The sequence below is a fragment of the Amblyraja radiata genome, chromosome 20 (assembly GCF_010909765.2).
Source record: "Amblyraja radiata isolate CabotCenter1 chromosome 20, sAmbRad1.1.pri, whole genome shotgun sequence".
Taxonomy (NCBI): domain Eukaryota; kingdom Metazoa; phylum Chordata; class Chondrichthyes; order Rajiformes; family Rajidae; genus Amblyraja; species Amblyraja radiata.
This window is the reverse complement of record NC_045975.1, coordinates 45,970,940-45,989,719: the sequence shown is the minus strand read 5'-3', so window position 1 is coordinate 45,989,719 and position 18,780 is coordinate 45,970,940. Positions and strand designations below refer to the sequence as shown.

The window sequence follows — 18,780 nt, the reverse complement described above, 5'->3', positions numbered from 1 at the left end:
GACTGCAGGCGGTAAGCGCGACCAAACCGGAAGCGGGGACCGCGCGGAGGTCGAGTGATCCCGTACGAGTTGACGTGAAGTTCGAGCGAAGTCCGCGGGAAGCTCCCGCTAGGCGTACGCCGTCAAGACGCTGCGTATGGCGTCGAGACGCTGCGCACGCCCGTCGAGGCGGTGCGTACGACCTCAATGCGGCTGCGGACCGGCAGGTCGTTGCCGCGCGGAATTTTTGGACAGTGTCAGTTTTTCGGAGCGATGTCGGGACCAGCACCGCACAACTCCATACGGCCCCGGCGATCGAAGTGGGACAGGCCCCACGAGGCCGTATGGTTCAAGCAATCACGTTAGGTCGCGCTTGCCGCATGCTGTCGCATGCTCGTGGGACAGGCCCTTTACTCTCTACGATGCCACCTATTTTAGTGTAATCTGCAAGTTTACTAATTATGCCATGTACATTCTCATCCAAATCGTTGATGGTATCATTGGAGCTTTATTTCAAACGCACGCACACACGTGTGCAGGCACCATAATTACATGTATTCAGAGTTTTTAAGAGAAGTAAAGAAATTGTTACATCCTTGGGACTAACCCTGGGGCAAATTTGCTATTCTCCAAAACAGGGCTTTATTCTTTGGAGCGCAGAAGGTTAAGGGGGGACTTGATAGAGGTCTTTAAAATGATGAGAGGGATAGACAGAGTTGACGTGGATAAGCTTTTCCCACTGAGAGTAGAGACGATTCAAACAAGGGGACATAACTTGAGAATTAAGGGACAGAAGTTTAGGGGTAACATGAGGGGGAACTTCTTTACTCAGAGAGTGGTGGCTGTGTGGAATGAGCTTCCAGTGAAGGTGGTGGAGGCAGGTTCGTTTTTATCATTTAAAAATAAATTGGATAGTTATATGGACGGGAAAGGAATGGAGGGTTATGGTCTGAGCGCAGGTACATGGGACTAGGGGAGAATACGTGTTCGGCACGGACTAGAAGGGTCGAGATGGCCTGTTTCCGTGCTGTAATTGTTATATGGTTATATGACCATGTGTACCAAAAAAAGACTTCTTAAATTTAGAACTATGCAGAAAAATGAAAATGAAATGTGCAATTATCTGGAAAGGTTTTCTGTCCTTTAAAGTTTGAATTCATAGTCCAACTCAAGCAGCAGGAAGCAGGCCCTTTGACCTGTGACCCTGTGGGCCATCAAACCCTTTGACCTGTGACTTTGTGAGCTATCAGGCTCTTTGACCTGTGATTGTGTGAGCCATTAAGTACTTATCTATACCATTTCCAGCACAGTCCATAGCCTTCTACTGCTCATCTGCACACTTGACTGTAGATTTGTTGCAGATCTTAACTACCTACTGAATGATAGAATTCTTCTTCTAATCATTCTAAATATCCCCCTTCTTAAACCATGATGGTGCACTTCTGCTAAGGGAACCATTCCTTGTGGTCATCTACCACACTCTGCCCCTCTCTTTTGCAATATAACTTCTGCACCAAATATAAATCTAGTGAGACTTCCGGTGGCGCCATGGAGCAGTGAGAGGCGCAGCATCAAGCTCCGGTCCCCGTTAAATCGCTGAAAAAGTCGTTTTGGAAGGCGGGACCGATTTAAAAATACTCACCGGAGCTGCTTGACATCGCGTAAGTGACGTCATCAGAAATCGCCGCGAAATAACAGAGAATAACGGCAGTTTTAAATATAAATCTAGTGAATCCAATCTCCCCTCATTTCTAAACTGCTTCATTCCAGGATTCATCCAGCTCAATTGCTTCTTAATGTTTTCCAATGCAAATGCCATGCACTTGTCATGCGACAAGCAGGTACACAAGTACATGAGCCACACTTTCAAACTTCCCAAATAGTAAAAAAGTGCAGAGAATTTTCATAGTTTGGCATTGAATTTCCAAGCTGGAAAGGGTTCAGAAAAGATTTACCAGGATGTTGCCAGGACTCAAGGGTCTGAGCTATAGGGAGAGGTTGAATTGGCCGGGACTCTATTCCTTGGAGCGCAGGAGGATGTGGGGTGATATTATAGAAGGCGCACAGTCTCTTGCCCAGAGTAGGGGAATTGAGGACCAGAGGACATAGGTTTAAGGTGAAAGGGGAAAAGATTTAATAGGAATCTGAGGAGTAACTTTTCACACAAAGGTTGGTGGGTGAATGGAACGAGATTGGAGGAAGTGGTTGAGGCAGGGACTATCGCAATGTTTAAGAAATAGTTAGACAGGTACATGGATAGGCAGGTTTAGAGGGATATGAGCCAAATGCAGGCAAGTGGGACCAGTGCAGCTGGGACATGTTGGTCAGCATTGGCAAGTTAGGTCAAAGGGCCTGTTTCCACGCTCTATGACTCTATGACAAGTCCTACGTCGCATGGTGTATGTGCTGAGTTTATACCAGTCATTTGGTTATTGATTTACAGGATCTGCGCGATGCTGACAAGGGCAGTATTTATATCCATGGAAAAGGTGGTGGTTGGTGGGCTGCAGTCTTGAACCACTGTGGTCCTATTAATGAATCTGCTCACGCAGTGGCCCCACTCTGCCATTGGGCTGGGCTTTCCAAAATGTGGACCCAGCAGCAATAAAGGAACGATGATGAGCTGTACTAATGTATCTCTAAATCAGGGACGGTGTGTAACGTGGATGGGGACCTGCAGATGGAGGTGTTCTCTACCACCTGCTGCATCTGTGAGCTCACAGAGTTAGATGGTGTGGTCAGACAAGCCTGGGCATGTAACTGCATATACTCAGTACATGTATCATCATATATAAGCCCATGCAAATTCTGTGCACTTGCTTCTATTTAGTAAGTTTCAAAGAGTGCCTTGTGTGCCTGAAGGAAATTTGTGTTTAGAGTTTGAGGAGTAGGAGTTACTAAACAAGTACTAAACACTGTCAGGCGGGAGCCCCAGGTGCCCGCTCTCACTATTCACTATGACTTCGCCCATGACTTGGACAAAGTGGTGACTAGGTTTGCACAATTGCATTCTCGGAAAATGGAACTGGAAAATGTGATTTATGGCTAAATGGCAATATATGGTGGTCTGCCAACAGTGTTGTCAAAGTCTGTGAGAGGAACCCTGAACTGTCTGCTAATCCCCTCACACTTTGGGAGCCCAAACAGGGCACTGCAAGAAGAGTTAAAAGTCGGAAGGCAGGAAACATGTTCCCGATGTTGGGAGAGTCCAGAACCAGGGGCCACAGTTTAAGAATAAGGAGTAAGCCATTTAGAACGGAGACGAGGAAACACTTTTTCTCACAGAGAGTGGTGAGTCTGTGGAATTCTCTGCCTCAGAGGGCGGTGGAGGCAGGTTCTCTGGATGCTTTCAAGAGAGAGCTAGATAGGGCTCTTAAAAACAGCGGAGTCAGGGGATATGGGGAGAAGGCAGGAACGGGGTACTGATGATCAGCCATGATCACATTGAATGGCGGTGCAGGCTCGAAGGGCCGAATGGCCTACTCCTGCACCTATTGTCTATGTGCCTCCGTGTCACTCTCTATGCCTCTGTGTCCCACTGTGCTGCTGTGTCCCTCTCTGTGCCTCTGTGTCCCTCTCTGTGCCTCTGTGTCCCTCTCTGTGCCTCTGTGTCCCTCTCTGTGCCTCTGTGTCCCTCTCTGTGCCTCTGTGTCCCTCTCTGTGCCTGTGTCCTTCTCTGTGCCTCTGTGTCCCTCTCTGTGCCTCTGTGTCCCTCTCTGTGCCTCTGTGTCCCTCTCTGTGCCTCTGTGTCCCTCTCTGTGCCTCTGTGTCCTTCTCTGTGCCTGTGTCCTTCTCTGTGCCTCTGTGTCCCTCTCTGTGCCTCTGTGTCCTTCTCTGTGCCTCTGTGTCCCTCTCTGTGCCTCTGTGTCCCTCTCTGTGCCTCTGTGTCCTTCTCTGTGCCTCTGTGTCCCTCTCTGTGCCTCTGTGTCCTTCTCTGTGTCTCTGTGTCCCTCTCTGTGCCTCTGTGTCCTTCTCTGTGCCTCTGTGTCCCTCTCTGTGCCTCTGTGTCCTTCTCTGTGCCTGTGTCCCTCTCTGTGCCTCTGTGTCCTTCTCTGTGCCTGTGTCCTTCTCTGTGCCTCTGTGTCCCTCTCTCTCCCTATCTCTCTCGCCGCACCTACGAGTTGGGGGCTATGCGTGAGTGGATAGGGCTGGGCATGGGGTAAAAGGAGTGAATGAATAATATTAATATAACTGGACTAATTTCACACGGGAGGGCTGGTCCCCCAACTCATGTTCACATGAGAGGGCTGGTACCCCAACGCAATATTCCACCTCTCCACCAATTCCAATATTGCTGGCCAGTGGGGGGAGGGGGGGGGGGGGGCTTTCTGGAGCGCTAGGTGTTGTGGGCCGAAGGGACTGGTTTCCAGAGGGCTATTATGGACATTATGGGCCTAATGGATTCTTGGGCTGGCGGCTCAGTCACTCAGGCCTGATGGGCTGGCGGCCCAGTCACTCAGGCCTGGTGGGCTAGCAGCTCAGTCACTCAGGCCTAGTGGGCTGGCAGCTCATAAACTGCCAGAAATTCTGCCCAAAACAGGTGAGAGATTCTGTGAGAGAGAGAAGGGGGAGAGGGTGGAGAATCAATTTTAGACATTTTTCATCTTTTTCTGCAGATCACAACAACGGAGGAGGAAAGTCTATCCTGGCCTGGATCTCACAGGGAGCGGATAAAGGGAGGGAGAAAAGTACTGGGGTGAGGTTTAATACTTGCAGGGGGAATACTTACTGATGGGCCGAATGGACACCTGGGCTAGTACATGCCTGATGTGCCAAAGGGGCTCTTTAAAAAACACCTGAGTGATATCTCAGTGAAAGCACGTTTTCTGGACTTTTCCTGGCCTGGCATGGGCCTTTGGGGCCAAAATGCTCCTCCTGGGCTAATACGGGCATTTTGGGCAAAGGGGACTGGTTTCTCGGCTAATATTGGCCTTGTGTGCCAATATTAGTGGTTTCAGGCAGGCCAAACAACTAATTTCATTTCATTTCCAATTGCATTGCAGTTTCAAGCACAGGGCAGGCCGAATAGCTCATTGCATTTTCATTTCACTTCCATTGCCATTGCATTTTCAAGCACAGGGCAGGCCAAGCCAAACAGCTCATTGAATTTTCACTTAATTTCCATTGCCATTGCAATTTGAAGCACAGGACAGGCCCAAGCCAAACAGCTCATTGCATTTTTCACTTCATTTCCATTGCCATTGCAGTTTCAAGCACAGGCAAGGCCAAACAACTCATTTCATTTTCATTAGCGGCTAACAAAACATTTATTCAAGTACATTGCATACTCACAGTGTTCTGTAGTTTCCCAGCTCAGACAGAGAGTCGTGACCCCTACCTCGCCATCTTGCAGCCAGACTGAGCCACGCTCACACTTCCGTGTTTTATAGTCCCTCTCCCCTCCCTTCACGGCGGTGATTGACAAGAGAGAGAATCTCAAGATTTTTTAAACACTAATAAGTCTTTTATTTTTAATCGATGGGAAAAATCCTCAGGGCCTGCTAAGCGGAGGAGGACTCCGAGTAAGATGGCCAAAAAATCACAGCCATATGTTGTAGCGTTTTTTCTAAAATCAAAGCACAGTGCAAACAGGAACTGGTCAAGATGAGACTTTTAATTATATAGATATCAATTGTGGTGGTTAGTGTGTGTGTGTGTGTGGGGAGTAGTTAGTGTGTGTGTGTGTGTGTGTGTGTGTGTGTGTGTGTGTGTGTGTGTGTGTGTGTGTGTGTGTGTGTGTGTGTGTGTGTGTGTGTGTGTGTGTGTGTGTGTGTGTGTGTGTGTGAGGCTGGTTAGTGTGACGCCGCAGGCCGCCCCCTCCCCCCGCAACCGCACGTTGAGGGGACGGGACCCAACGGGTCCCACTTGGTCTAGTAGAACATAGAACCGTACAGCAACGTACGTAGGACCAGGCCCTTTGTCTTACAATGTTTATGCTGAACGTGATGCCTAGCTGAACTAATCTCATCGCACGATCCATATTCCTCTATTCCCTACATTTCTATGTGCCTATCCAAAAGCCTTTCAAACACCACTATGATATCTAAAGACAGATTGGACTCTAGATTGGAGTTTCTTGGGACAGACATATCTGGGTAAATATCCATGTTGTTGCATAGGTGCCAGTGTTACAACTGTACCAAAACAGCTTGGGCAGGGCTGTAGCAAGTTCTGTAACAAAGGATTTCAGTACCACAGCTATACTACCAAGATCCCAAATGAATGTGTAAAGTTTAACAGCACTACCTTGAGCTGAACTAAATGTGTTACATGAGGTTAGTTGGTAACATGCTTCACCAATTTTAAATTTTATCTAGTAATAACTGCAACACTGAAAATGTAAATAAGGCTACTAGAAGTTTTTCTTCAAAAACTGCAGGTAATCTGTGGGAAAGCCAAATTATAACAGACTTTGATGCTTACATATTTCAAAATATTTTCAACAGGCATGGTCTTGAAAATAAAATGAACCAGTGAAGCATTAAATTTAACGTTTGCACATGTTGTTCAGAATAACACAGCTGTCTCAGCAATCATGAAGAAATACTATATGCTGTGGAAAAATATTTATATTATAATGTCCAGTTAACCAAACAATACCTTTTAGTAATAGCTGGTTGAGAATAAAATGCTAATTATAACACACTCAAATTAGCTCTTTGCCCGTGTTCAAAAATAACGTTTAATTATAACTTGAATCTACAGTAATAAATGATTCTGCACTTACCTGTAAATTATTAAAATGTATTATGCAATCAGTATTATATTGCTGCTCTTTTGCACATTAAGGGAATCACAGGGTAAGTGTTGGTGCAGAGAGTTAAAGATACGGTTGACAGCTACGGCCATTTTATAAGATGCATATCCAAACTACTCATGAGCTTTGGTGTACTCCACACCACAGAGATGTGAGTACTTCATTATGATAGTGATAATATTGGGCATTTTGTGTGCCTGACAAAATGGAGGATTTCTGCTTTTGTAAAGCCTGCTTGACATATTTTGCAAAAGCAGCAAAGACCATGAGGATCATGGCTCCAGAGGGTCTGTGGCCTGGGACGAGGTTGAATAAAGGTTGATGTCCAGATGGAGGGGGGGGGAGAGAGAATGGGGAGAAGGGGGGGGGAGAAGGGGGGGGAGAGGGGGGGGGAGGGAAGAAGGGGGGGGGGGGAGAAGGGGGGGGGAGAAGGGGGGGAGAGAAGGGGTGGGGAGGAGAAGGGGGGGGGAGGTAGAAGGGGGGGAGGAGAAGCGGGGGGGAGGAGAAGGGGGGGGTGGGAGTAGAAGGGGGGGGAAGTAATGTTACACCAGAAGGGGGGTAGGAGAAGGGGGGGGAGGATGTAAGGGGGGGGGATGAAGGGGGGGGAGAAGGGGGGGGGGAGGAATAAGGGGGGGGCGAAGAAGGGGGGGGGGAGAAGGGGGGGGGTGGGAGAAGGGGGGGGTAGAAGAAGGGCGGGGGAGGAAGAAGGGGGGGAGAAGGGGGGGAGAGGGGAGGGGGGAGGAGAAGGGGGGGGGAGTGAAGGGGTGGAGAGAGAAGGGGGGAGGAGAATGGGGGGGAGAGAAGGGGGGGGGAGCAGGGGGGGGAGAGAAGGGGGGGGCGAGAAGGGGGGGAGAAGGGGGGGGGGAGAAGGGGGGAGATGAGAAGGGGGGGGAGAAGGGGGGGGAGAGAAGGGGGGGAGAGAAGGGGGGGGGAGAGAAGGGGGGGGAGAGAAGGGGGGGGGAGAAGGGGGGGAGAAGGGGGGGGGAGAAGGGGGAGAAGGGGGGGGGAGAGAAGGGGGGGAGAAGGGGGGGAGAGGGGAGGGGGAGAGAAGGGGGGGGGAGAAGGGGGGGGGGAGAAGGGGGGGGAGGAGGGGGGGAGAAGGGGGGGGGGGAGAAGGGGGGGAGAGGGGAGGGGGAGAAGGAGTGAAGACCTTTTAAGAAGTTTAATAAAGTTTAGCGGGCATTTTACCTACCGATAGGTCCTTGGCCCTGAAAACTCCAATGAGCCAATCAAAATGCCCGGGCAGCGAAGGAGATTGCCTACGGCTGCCCTTGACTGCCTGTAACTAAATAACGACCCCACTCCACTGCACTACGAGTTTAAAAGAACCATGCCGACCAAATATTACTCGCGGAAAATGTTTCAACATGCTGAAAATTTTTCTGCGAATTAGCTGAGGCCACGAGTATTCGGGAACTTCCCTCGAGCATGAAGGAGAGTTCCAGCAACCTCATAGGACCTCCTAGGACCACGTGTCGACCATGCTGTGAGTTTGAAGGTCGAAGACACTCTTCTAAACTCACAGATTAGGTCCCCAAGTGGGACAGCCCCTTAAGTACTTTCTATCGAAACTATGTTATGTGATAGAAACATAGAAACATAGAAAATAGGTGCAGGAATAGGCAATTTGGCCCTTCGAGCCTGCACCGCCATTCAATATGATCATGGCTGATCATCCAACTCAGTATCCTGTACCTGCCTTCTCTCCATACCCCCTGATCCCTTTATCCACAAGAGCCACATCTAACTCCCTCTTAAATATAGCCAATGAACTAGCCTCAACTACCTTCTGTGGCAGAGAGTTCCAGAGATTCACCATCTCTCTGCGTGAAAAATGTTTTTCTCATCTCGGTTCTAAAAGATTTCCCCCTTATCCTTAAGCTGTGACCCCTTGTCCTGGACTTCCCCAACATCGGGAACAATCTTCCTGCATCTAGCCTGTCCAATCCCTTAAGAAATTTTTAAGTTTCGTGTTTTGATGTTTTGTGATTGGATTAGGGAACTGTCAATTAATGTATTTTGTACCCTTATTGATGATTGGCTTGTAGGGGTTGGCCCCCCATGTATTTCGCACCAAGGGTCCGTGAAGGTATAAAAGAGGGGAGAGCACATTGGGGTGGGCCGATCTTCTGGGATAGCGCATGGGAGTGTGCCGATCTTCTGGACTTGTTTTATTCACACGAGGCTGAAGGGCTTGAACGAGTCGAGACAAGGATCGGACCCACAGTGTTGGACTAGGTATTGTATTGGTGTTGGATAATGAAGAGAGTTGATTACCTGTGCTTCACATTCGGAGTTTGACTGAACCAGACTAGGGGGGTAAGATTACGACTGGAATTACTATAGCAGTAGAAGAGAATATTCTCACAGATTGGCTATTGCTGTAATTAAGAATCATTTGTTGCAATTGCCTTCTATTTACAGAAACTGATGAAACTGAAGACAGTGATAATGTTATATTTATGGTTCTCAAAATGCCTTTTTTATCATTATTAACTAATATCCAGGTTTTACAATGGAAGACAATTCAGATTCCTAATACATTTTCCATGCACGAAGGTCATAGATATTGTCTAAATTATCTTCAGCAAGGCATTTGATAAGGTTCACAAGACAGACTGCTCAGGAAGATTAGATCATATGGGAATTAGCTTCATGGAAGGAAGCAAAGGGTGATGGTGGAAGGTTATTTTTGCAGACTGGAGGCCCGTGAGTAGTGCTGTTCCACAGGGCTGGTGCTCGGCCCATTACTGTTTATGGTTTATATCAATAATTTAGATAAGAATGTGCAAGGCATGATCAGTAGGTTTGCAGATGACACTGAAGTCGCTGGCATCATAGTGAAGATGATTATAGAAACAGAAACAAGGAAAATAGGTGCAGGAGGAGGCCATTTGGTCATTTGAGCCTGCACCACCATTTATTGTGATCATGGCTGATCATCCACAATCAGTAACCCTTGCCTGCCTTCTCCCCATATCTCTTGATTCCACTAGCCTCTAGAGCTCTATCTAACTCTCTCTTAAATCCATCCAGTGATTTGGCCTCCACTGCCCTCTATGGCAGAGAATTCCACAAATTCACAACTCTCTGGGTGAAAAGTTTTTTCTCATCTCAGTTTAAAATGGCCTCCCCTTTATTCTTAGACTGTGGCCCCTGGTTCTGGGCTCCCCAAACATTGGGAACATTATCAAAAATGACAGCAGGATCTTGATCAGCTAGCAAGTGGGTTGATGAATGGTTAATGAAATTTAATGCAGATAAGTGCAAAGTGTATTTTGGGAAATCAAACCAGGGCAAACTAGGGGAGTGTGGTAGAGCAGAGGAATCTAGGAGTGCAGGTACATAATTCCTAGAAAATGGCGTCACAGCAAAATAGGATGGTCAAGAAGGCTTTCGGTACATTTGCCACAGGCACGTGCCATCAGGGTAAGCAAGGTAGATACTGCCTACCCTGACTAAAATTATAAAATGATAATTATTAAATATAAATAGTATAGGCATGGGAGAACTATGCCTACCTGAGAGATCGATCTATTAAGTAGGCATAATTCTCCATGCCTTTCATGCGCAGTACATGTAACACGCGAAAGTCTGTGCAGCCCACGTGCCGTTGACGCTGCTTCAAGGCTTCACGACAAGGGCAGCTGAAGGCAGCTGAAATTCTGCCTTTGCATCATGGACTGCGTAATAATAATAATAAATTTTATATTTAATGGGCGCCTTTCATACAAAATCTCAAGGACACCTTACATAGTAAACATATAATCGGAATATAACAATAAGGACATCACAGAGACACAAATTAAAAACAGGATTCAATCCAAAAACAGAAAATCAAAAACACAGTGTGAAGAGGGAGCAGCGGCAACCAATTCGTGCCAGCGTCCACTCTCTCTTCACGGCAGCCATCTTGGACACAGACCTACAAGACTACAAATAGACAAAAAAATCATCCCCCCACAGTGGATAGCACTGTGGAGGAAGGCACAATGTCCAGTCCCCACCCCATGTTCACCCCAAAGTCAGGCCTATTGAGGCCACCGCAATTGCCTCTACGGAGGCCCGATGTCCCTGGCCGTTCTCACCGGGTGGTCTTGCCCCGGCGTCGGGAGAGTCCTCTCGGCGGCTGGGCTACCTGGAACGGCCGCTTCTTGGTTGGAGCCCGCGGCTGCCGAAGCCGACAAGGCCGCGCCGGTTTGGAGCTCCCAGGCTCCCGATGTTAAAGTCGGCGCCCGCCTCTCCACAGCCCGGAGTTGTTGCTCTCGGCGGTCCAGCTCGCCAGAGCTCCAGCGCGTCGCTCCAGCGCGGCGACCCAGGCAAGGCATCGCCCGCTCCGCTCCGCTCCAGCGCTCCAGTGCTGTGCCGCCACCGAGGCCGAGGTGCTGGGCGGTTCCCGCCAGGAAACGGCGCTCCAAGCCCGCAGGTAGGCCACGAGGACGTGTCGACGGGCAGCCCGGAGAAAAGGCTGCCACACCGACCAGGTAGGGACCTAGAAATTAAGTTGACACCTACCCCCCACATTAAAAAGACCATATCTCCTACAAACAAAAAACAGGACTCACTAAAAACTATAAAAAAAACGGATTTAAAACGGACGGCTGCTGGCTAGCAGCCGTTCACCAAGATGGCTCCTCCTCCCCCCCTGCGTATGCGCAGCAGCCTACTGCGCATGCGCAGCGCAAGCGACTGTAAAGTGGGAGGGCAGGAGCGTTGAGAAGGAGGGGGTCGGGGATCATGCCAGGAACCAGCTCAAGAGCGGGTCAGCGGGCGATGAATAACAGGACACTGGGCGGTGGAGCTTACTCCATATGTCAGTGCGAGTAACCTCAATTGGTCCCTTGTTCGCGCTGACACAGGAGTGTCCACTGCCCGCTGTCCAGTTATCCATCGCCCGCTGACCCGCTCCGCTCTATGATCTTTGCTCTTGAGCTGGCCCACTCACTGTTTAGACGGAGAGCACTGCCAGAGGTGAGCGGGCTGGCAGAAAGCGCTGACGTCCCAGCGGCCATTCGCAGCCACGCAAGCTGCTTCCCTCCGGAGCGCCGCGGCAGCGGTAAGTGAGTGAGTTACTGGCATGATCCCCGACCCCCTCCTTCTCAACGCTCCCGCCCTCCCCACAACTTTTCCCCTGGCCAGACTCCCCACATGATATGAAAGAAACTATCCCCCCAATTGGTCCTTTGAACTAGTATTGTCATTCAATAAAATCACAACTGATTCAACTTGTCCCGGTGTGCTCCCGTTTTTCCCACCATCTTTCCACCTGCCATCACCCTCCACCCCCCACCCATTCAGTAATTCAGAATGAAGGCGATTTGGAAGCCTTCGGCAAATTGAATTGGTACTTTCTTTATTTTTATTTTTCATTTTTACGGAGAGGAGAACAATCTGCGCAAGCGCTGTTTAAGATTTTTTTAAAAGCCGACTGACTGCCTACCCTGAGTAACTACTCATGGCACATGCCTGATTTGCCATCAGTCAAGTATAGATGTTAGGATGTTATGTTACAGTTGTACAAGATATTGGTGAGCACATTTAGAGTGTTGTCGAGCATAGGGATCTAGGGGTAGATTAAAAAAAGAATTGTAGATGCAGGTTTACAAAAACGTACACAAAGTGTCGGAGTAACTCAGGTCTGCTGGAGAACAAGGATAGGTGACGTTTTGGGTCATGACCCTTCTTCAGACCCTGCGGAGAATAAAGGAAAGTTGAGGTCCGTTGCAGGTCAGGGCAAGTGAATTGAATTGAATATTGGTGAAGTTGCTTTTGGGGTAATGTGTTGAGTTTTGGTCACCCTGTTATAGAAGTGATGTCATTAAGCTGCAAAGAGTGCACAGAATATTTAATTACATGTGTATTTGATGAAGCAATTTTGTTCAGAGGTGACATTACAGACGGTTTGTCTAGTGAGGCTATATGGGTGGAGCTGAAGAACAGAAGGGGATGATCACCTTGTTTGGGGGTGTACTGCAGACCCCCGAATAGTCAACTGTAATTAGAAGAACAAATGTGCTGAGAGATTGCAGACATCTGTTGGTCAAATAAGGTTGTTGTAGTAGGGAATTTCAACTTTCCCAATATAGACTGGGAAAATCATAGCATGAAGGGTTTAGATGGGGTGCAATTCCTCAAAAGTGTTCAGGAGAGTTGTCTTAAACAGTATGTGAAGGTCCCCACAAGTGAAAGGGCAAAACTGGATCTAGCATTGGGAAATTGGGAAGGGCAAGTTAATGAAGTGTTTGTGGTGGAGCCTTTTGGGACAAATGACCACAGTTCGATTAGGTTTAAGATAGTTATTGATGGGGCCGGAGAGGGTCCACGTGTTAAAATACTCAAGTGGGGTAAGGCCAACTTTGAGGGCGTGAGAGAAGGTCTCGCTCAAGTTGACTGGAGCAGGATATTAGAGGGAAAGGGAACATCGGCAAAGTGGGATGTTTTTAAAAGTGTACTGACGAAGCTCAGGATGTGTACGTCCCTGTTAGAGTGAAAGGCAAAGCAGGCAAACGTAAGGAAGCTTGGCTGATGAGGGAAATTGAGACGTTAGTCAAAAACAAGAAGGATGCATGGGACAGGTATAGGCAGCTGGGATCAAGTGTATCCCTAGAGCAGTTTTGGGAACTAAGGAGCAAACTAAAAAAGGAAATCAGAAGGGCAAAAAAGGGCCAAGAGATAGCTCTGGCCGGTAGCATAAAAGACAATCCCAAAAGATTTTATAAATACAGAAGGGGGAAAGGGGTAACTAGAGAGAGAGTGAGAGAGTGGGACCTCTCAGGAATAAAAGCGGTCACCTCTGTGTGGTGCTACAGGAGATGGGCATGGTCCTCAATGAGTATTTCTCCTCTGTATTTACCGAGGAGAAAGATAGTAGGATGGAGGAAATTGGAGCCGTCACTGGAAGTGTCTTGAGCACAGTCAGGGTTACTGTCGAGGAAGTACTTAAGGTACTGTCGTGTTTGAAGCTAGACAAATATCCGGGCCTAATCAGGTATATCCAAGGACAACTAGAGAGGAAATTGCAGGTCTTGGTTGAAATTTTTGAGTCGTCCTAAAATAAAGGAGAGGTGCCAGAGGATTGGAGGGTGGCAAATTATATTTTATTTGTATTTTTATTAGAAGCAGTGTACAGTAGTATAAACCGCGGCATATGACAAACATTTTGTGTACAACTTCTATTTTAAATTTAACAAGAAAAAGGTAGATCAAGAAAGAGAGAGTGAAAGAAGAAAAGAGTGTAGGAAGTAGTGATGTGTAAACCCCTAGAGTACCAGATGGGCAGATGGGCAGTCCAGGGGTGAACAAGTGATAGCCTGGAGAAAAATAAAGATAAAAACCCATAAAACTGTTAAAAAATAAATAAATATAAATAAAAGAGAGATGAAAAAGAAAACAGGAGAGAAAAAAGGAACCCTTGTGTAGGGATATACCTGCTTCATATCTTTCCACACCCATCACCCAGTTCATGAATCGGTTTATTTCCAGAGTTGTGTTGCACCATACTATACTTGTAATAAATCAATAAATGGAGACCATATCTTTAAAAATTGCTCTGATTTTCCTGCTAAGACGAGTCTCATATCTTCTAGATGTAGCGTCTCAGACATGCTTGTGATCCACATTTTAAGCGTTGGGGTGGATGCATTTTTCCAAAATTTGAGTATAAGTTTTTTTGCCGTTATCAGGCCGTAGTTAAGGAAACATCTTTGAAATATTGATAGCTCAGAGCAGGCATCTGATGTTCCAAAAATAATCAATTCTGTATAGGGGTCCAGTTTTATTTTTAATAATTTTGTGAAGATTTCTTTCCAAAATGTATAGTTTTATGCAGGAGACGAAGGAGTGTGCTATAGTTGCTTCTTGAGATAAACATTTGTCACAGATGGGGGATAGATTTGGGAAAATTTAATTCAGTTTAGTTTTCGAGTAATATAGTCTATGTAATAATTTAAATTAGATTAGGATATGTAATACATTATGTACGTATAGAAGATATTTATCCTATCTGTCTTTGGGAATTTTTAAACTTAATTCCTGTTCCCACTCTCTTCTAATTGCATCTGACGATGGAATTTCTATATTTAGAATAATATTATACAAGTATGATATTAAATTATTTGACTGCATTTCTATTCATACCTTCATCTAGTATATCTGGCATCATAGTATGTTTTTTGACATTCATGTGTATGTTTTTTCAAATAGTCTCGAATTTGAAGATATCTAAAATATTGATTACCTTTCAGATTGTATTTGGATTGTAATTTCAAAAATGATAAAAGGTTTCCGGTTTCATACAAATCTCCAAACTTTTTGATTCCTTGTCTTTCCCAGTGAGTAAACGTTTTATCTATAATAGATGGTTTAAACGACGGCTATAGGAGAAAGAAGAGATAGATTTCTTAATTTAAGTTTTCTTAATTTAAGATCTCCCAATCATTGGCTCCCCGTAACTGGCCTCACTCACACCTGTCTGAAAACTTCCTTCCTCTACCTTTCCCTCCCTCACAGACAAAATGAATCGCCACACTCCCAGTCCTGATGCCTACTGAATTCACCTGTACTGTCCTCCTCTCAATTGCTGCAGCTATGCGCTTCAAGACCTGGTTGTGCCGCCAAGTATACCGACCCTGAGAAAGACTAGTCCTGCATCCTGATAAAATATGCCTCAACGTTGCCACCTCTGAACACAAGGGACACGCCGGGTCCCTACCTACTCATTGTTTGAGCTTCTGCGGTGATGGCAGCACATCATAAATAGGCCTTATAAGGAAACATACATGAGCCGCCTCCATGCACCACAGCTAAACCTCCTCTTTTCTACACTTTCCCAGTTCATCCACTGTCCCTGCTTAACCCAAGCTACTGCCCTTACACATCTCACTGCTTCCTCCTGATGACATCCCTGCTCTACCACCAATTTCCTCCTCTCTGTTGGACCTGCCTTACTCCACACATTGGTTTCCCATTCCCGAGCCCTAAGCCTCCTTTCCCTTGCTGCACCCTACCAACAATATCTGTATGCCTCAGAGCTGCTTGTGCTTCTTCTACTGCCTGCTTTAAGTTCCACTTCCTCCATCTAGTTACACTTGGCACCAGATTACTAAAATATCCTTACTCCCTGACAATTGCAACTCTAACCTCACCTTAGCACACTTCAACTCCTCTGTTAGGCTAGAAAATGTTAAATTGAGAACACCTTTCCCATATAAAGCCACATTACTAAGACACAGTGGTGCTCCTAACCATTTCCTAATATATGAACTAACCAATCTCTCTAACCTTTCCACCTTAGAAATTGGCACCTCATATACTGTCAATGGCCACATCAACCCGGGGAATAGCCCAAACTGCAAACACCACAACTTCAACTTGCCTGGAAGCTCTATCCTTTCCAACCCGTCAGTAACATCCTTTCTAAGTTGCTGAACCCATTCAGTGTTATCCAACTTCCTGTTATACCACCTACCCAAACTTTTAACTGGTTTCTCCATTATAGATGGGATTGGTTCTTCATCTAGACAGAACCTTTTCTCTTGCCAGAGAAATACTCTGTGATTTACTAGACTTAATCTCCAATCTAGCCCTTTAACCACTCTAACATCCTTCTTGTATAAGCTACTGATGTGGTCTCCAATGGCATATCATCCATATAGGCCCTGATTGGAGGGAAGCGCAGTCTGTTCTGCCAACTCTCCCCGCCGACGACCCACCGTGATGCTCTGATCACGAGCTCCATTGTCATTGTAAACGCTAACGGGGAAATAGTACATCTTGCCAGAATGGCCATCTCTAGTCTCTACCGTGCTGTTGTAAAGTCTGCTGCAATAAAACACATTCTTCTTGGAAATATGCTTTCACTAAATTTACTATCAATCCTGGAACTCTAAAGAAATCAAAAGCACCTTAAATAAGACCGTGTGGCACAGATCCAAATGCATTTGCCAGTTCCAAAAACACTACACGCAAATCTCTTCTCTCAAGCTTGGCAGTCTGAATCTGGTGCCAAGTTACACTAATGTGTTCCAAGCAACCTGCAAAACCTGGGATTCCTGCTTTCTGCTCAGTAGTATCAATTAACTCGTTCCTTTATAAATAATTTGCCAGTCTCTGTGCCATTATGCTAAAGAAAATCTTGCCTTCTACAATGGGTGGTGCTTTAAAACACAAAAATCATTTTGGTTGGAATCCCTTTTATTCACCAGAAATTTCCTTTGATGATTCCTGCTGCAAATGAAATTCTTGTTATTAAGAGTGCACATGAATAGTACCAGATTCAAATACTTTTGTGTTACTAGACTCATCTTGGGGTTGCATTATTGATATATATCCTTTCCCAGAACTTGATGAAACATGGGGCGACACGGTGGCACAGCGGTAGAGTTGCTGCCTTACAGCGCTATAGACCCAGGTTTGATCCTGACTACGGATGCTTGTCTGTACGGAGTTTGTACATTCTCCCCGTGACCGATTGGGTTTTCTCCGATGTCTTTGGTTTCCTTCCACACTCCAAAGACGTACAGATTTGTAGGTTAATTGGCTTGGCATAATTGTAAACTGTCCCGTGTGTGTGCAGGAGAGTGTTAATGTGCGGGGATCGCTCGTCGACGTGGACTCGCTGGGCCGAAGGGCCTGTTTCCATGCTGTATCTCTAAATGAAATGATTATTTATCTGCATTCACATCTGACGGCATTCAGTATTAGAGCTATTAAACCCAACGAGCCTTCCCTGTATGAATCAAGCCAAAATACAATTGGCATCAAGCCAAATACAATTGAGATAAACACAATGACACTGCGGTAGGGTTGCTGCCTCACAGCGCCAGAGACCTGGGTTGGATCCTGACCTTGCCTGCTGTCTCTGTGGAGTTTGCACATTTTCCCTGTGACTGTGTGGATTTCCTCCAGATGCTCCGGTTTCCTCCCACATCCCAAAGATATGCAGGTTTGTAGGTTAATTTTCCTCTATAAATTCCTTGTTGTAGTGGATAACAATCATGAACAGGCAGGCGACCATGGACTCGGTGGGTTCAAGGGCCTATTTCAATGCTGTATGTCCAAGGCTCTTTAAATTAAAAAAAATGCTTTCATTTTGTATGTATATTAAATTTCCATTTCTTACAATCTCTTGGGAGTTTCTGCCATTTGATAGAGATTTTACAAACGTAAATCATGTTTTCCTTATAATCACATAGAAAGTCAACACAAATAATAGTAAGATTCAACGAGAACTTACCAGTTTGAAGTTTGATCTGTATTTTATGAGGAGTTACGATGAGGGATTACGTGAAGAACCCGCTCAGCGCGCATGCGCGGCATACTTCCAAGCAGCGGTGTGGAATCACAGATAGACACAGTTATTGAAGTAAACATAGTAAAGAAAAGGAGACATCAGTTATCAGTTTGACCTATATTATGAGGGTGGGAGCGGAGGGCACGTAATCCCTCATTGTAACTCCTCATAAAATACAGATCAAACTTCAAACTGGTAAGTTCTCGTTTAATCTTACTATTTTACTTCGGAGTCACGTGAGTGACTACGTGAAGACTTCAAAGCTCTGTGATTTCAAACCGTGTAACAGTTTTATTTCACTCACTGCCGAAGTTCTTGAGGGAGGAAGTGTGTTATCGTAACCAACCAATGAATCTGTTTTTCGAGAAACAAAAATGGTATTTAGTAACAATAACAAATTAAATTGCTCCCCCGGGCTTAAATTAAATATTTGCAGTTTGTAAAAAATTTCTGCAAACAAGTCAGGTTTCGTCAACGGCTTATTGTAAAAAAATTTGAATGTCGTTTCCCTCGACCATTCTGCTGTTGTCAGAATATGGTCAACCGGTACGCTCATTCTTTCGGCTGTTGATGTAGACGCTGCCCTAGTGGAATGAGATTTGAAAAAAGTTAGTCTATTCCGGCAGCCTTTAGTACCTGCTTGAGCCATCTTGCAATGGTTTGGCTCGTTACCCGGCCATGAGGTTTTTTGTGGCTGACCCATAAGGCGTCTTCACTCCCTCTGATGTTATGGGTTGTGTCTATATAATATAGT

At 46.2% G+C, this 18,780-nt stretch overlaps 1 protein-coding gene across 4 annotated transcripts in view; it reads right to left on the bottom strand.

The window, feature by feature from the left end:
* Positions 1-18,780, bottom strand: part of LOC116984370 (tripartite motif-containing protein 66-like) — a 270,505-nt gene that overhangs the window by 189,103 nt on the left and 62,622 nt on the right. The window lies entirely within an intron of this gene.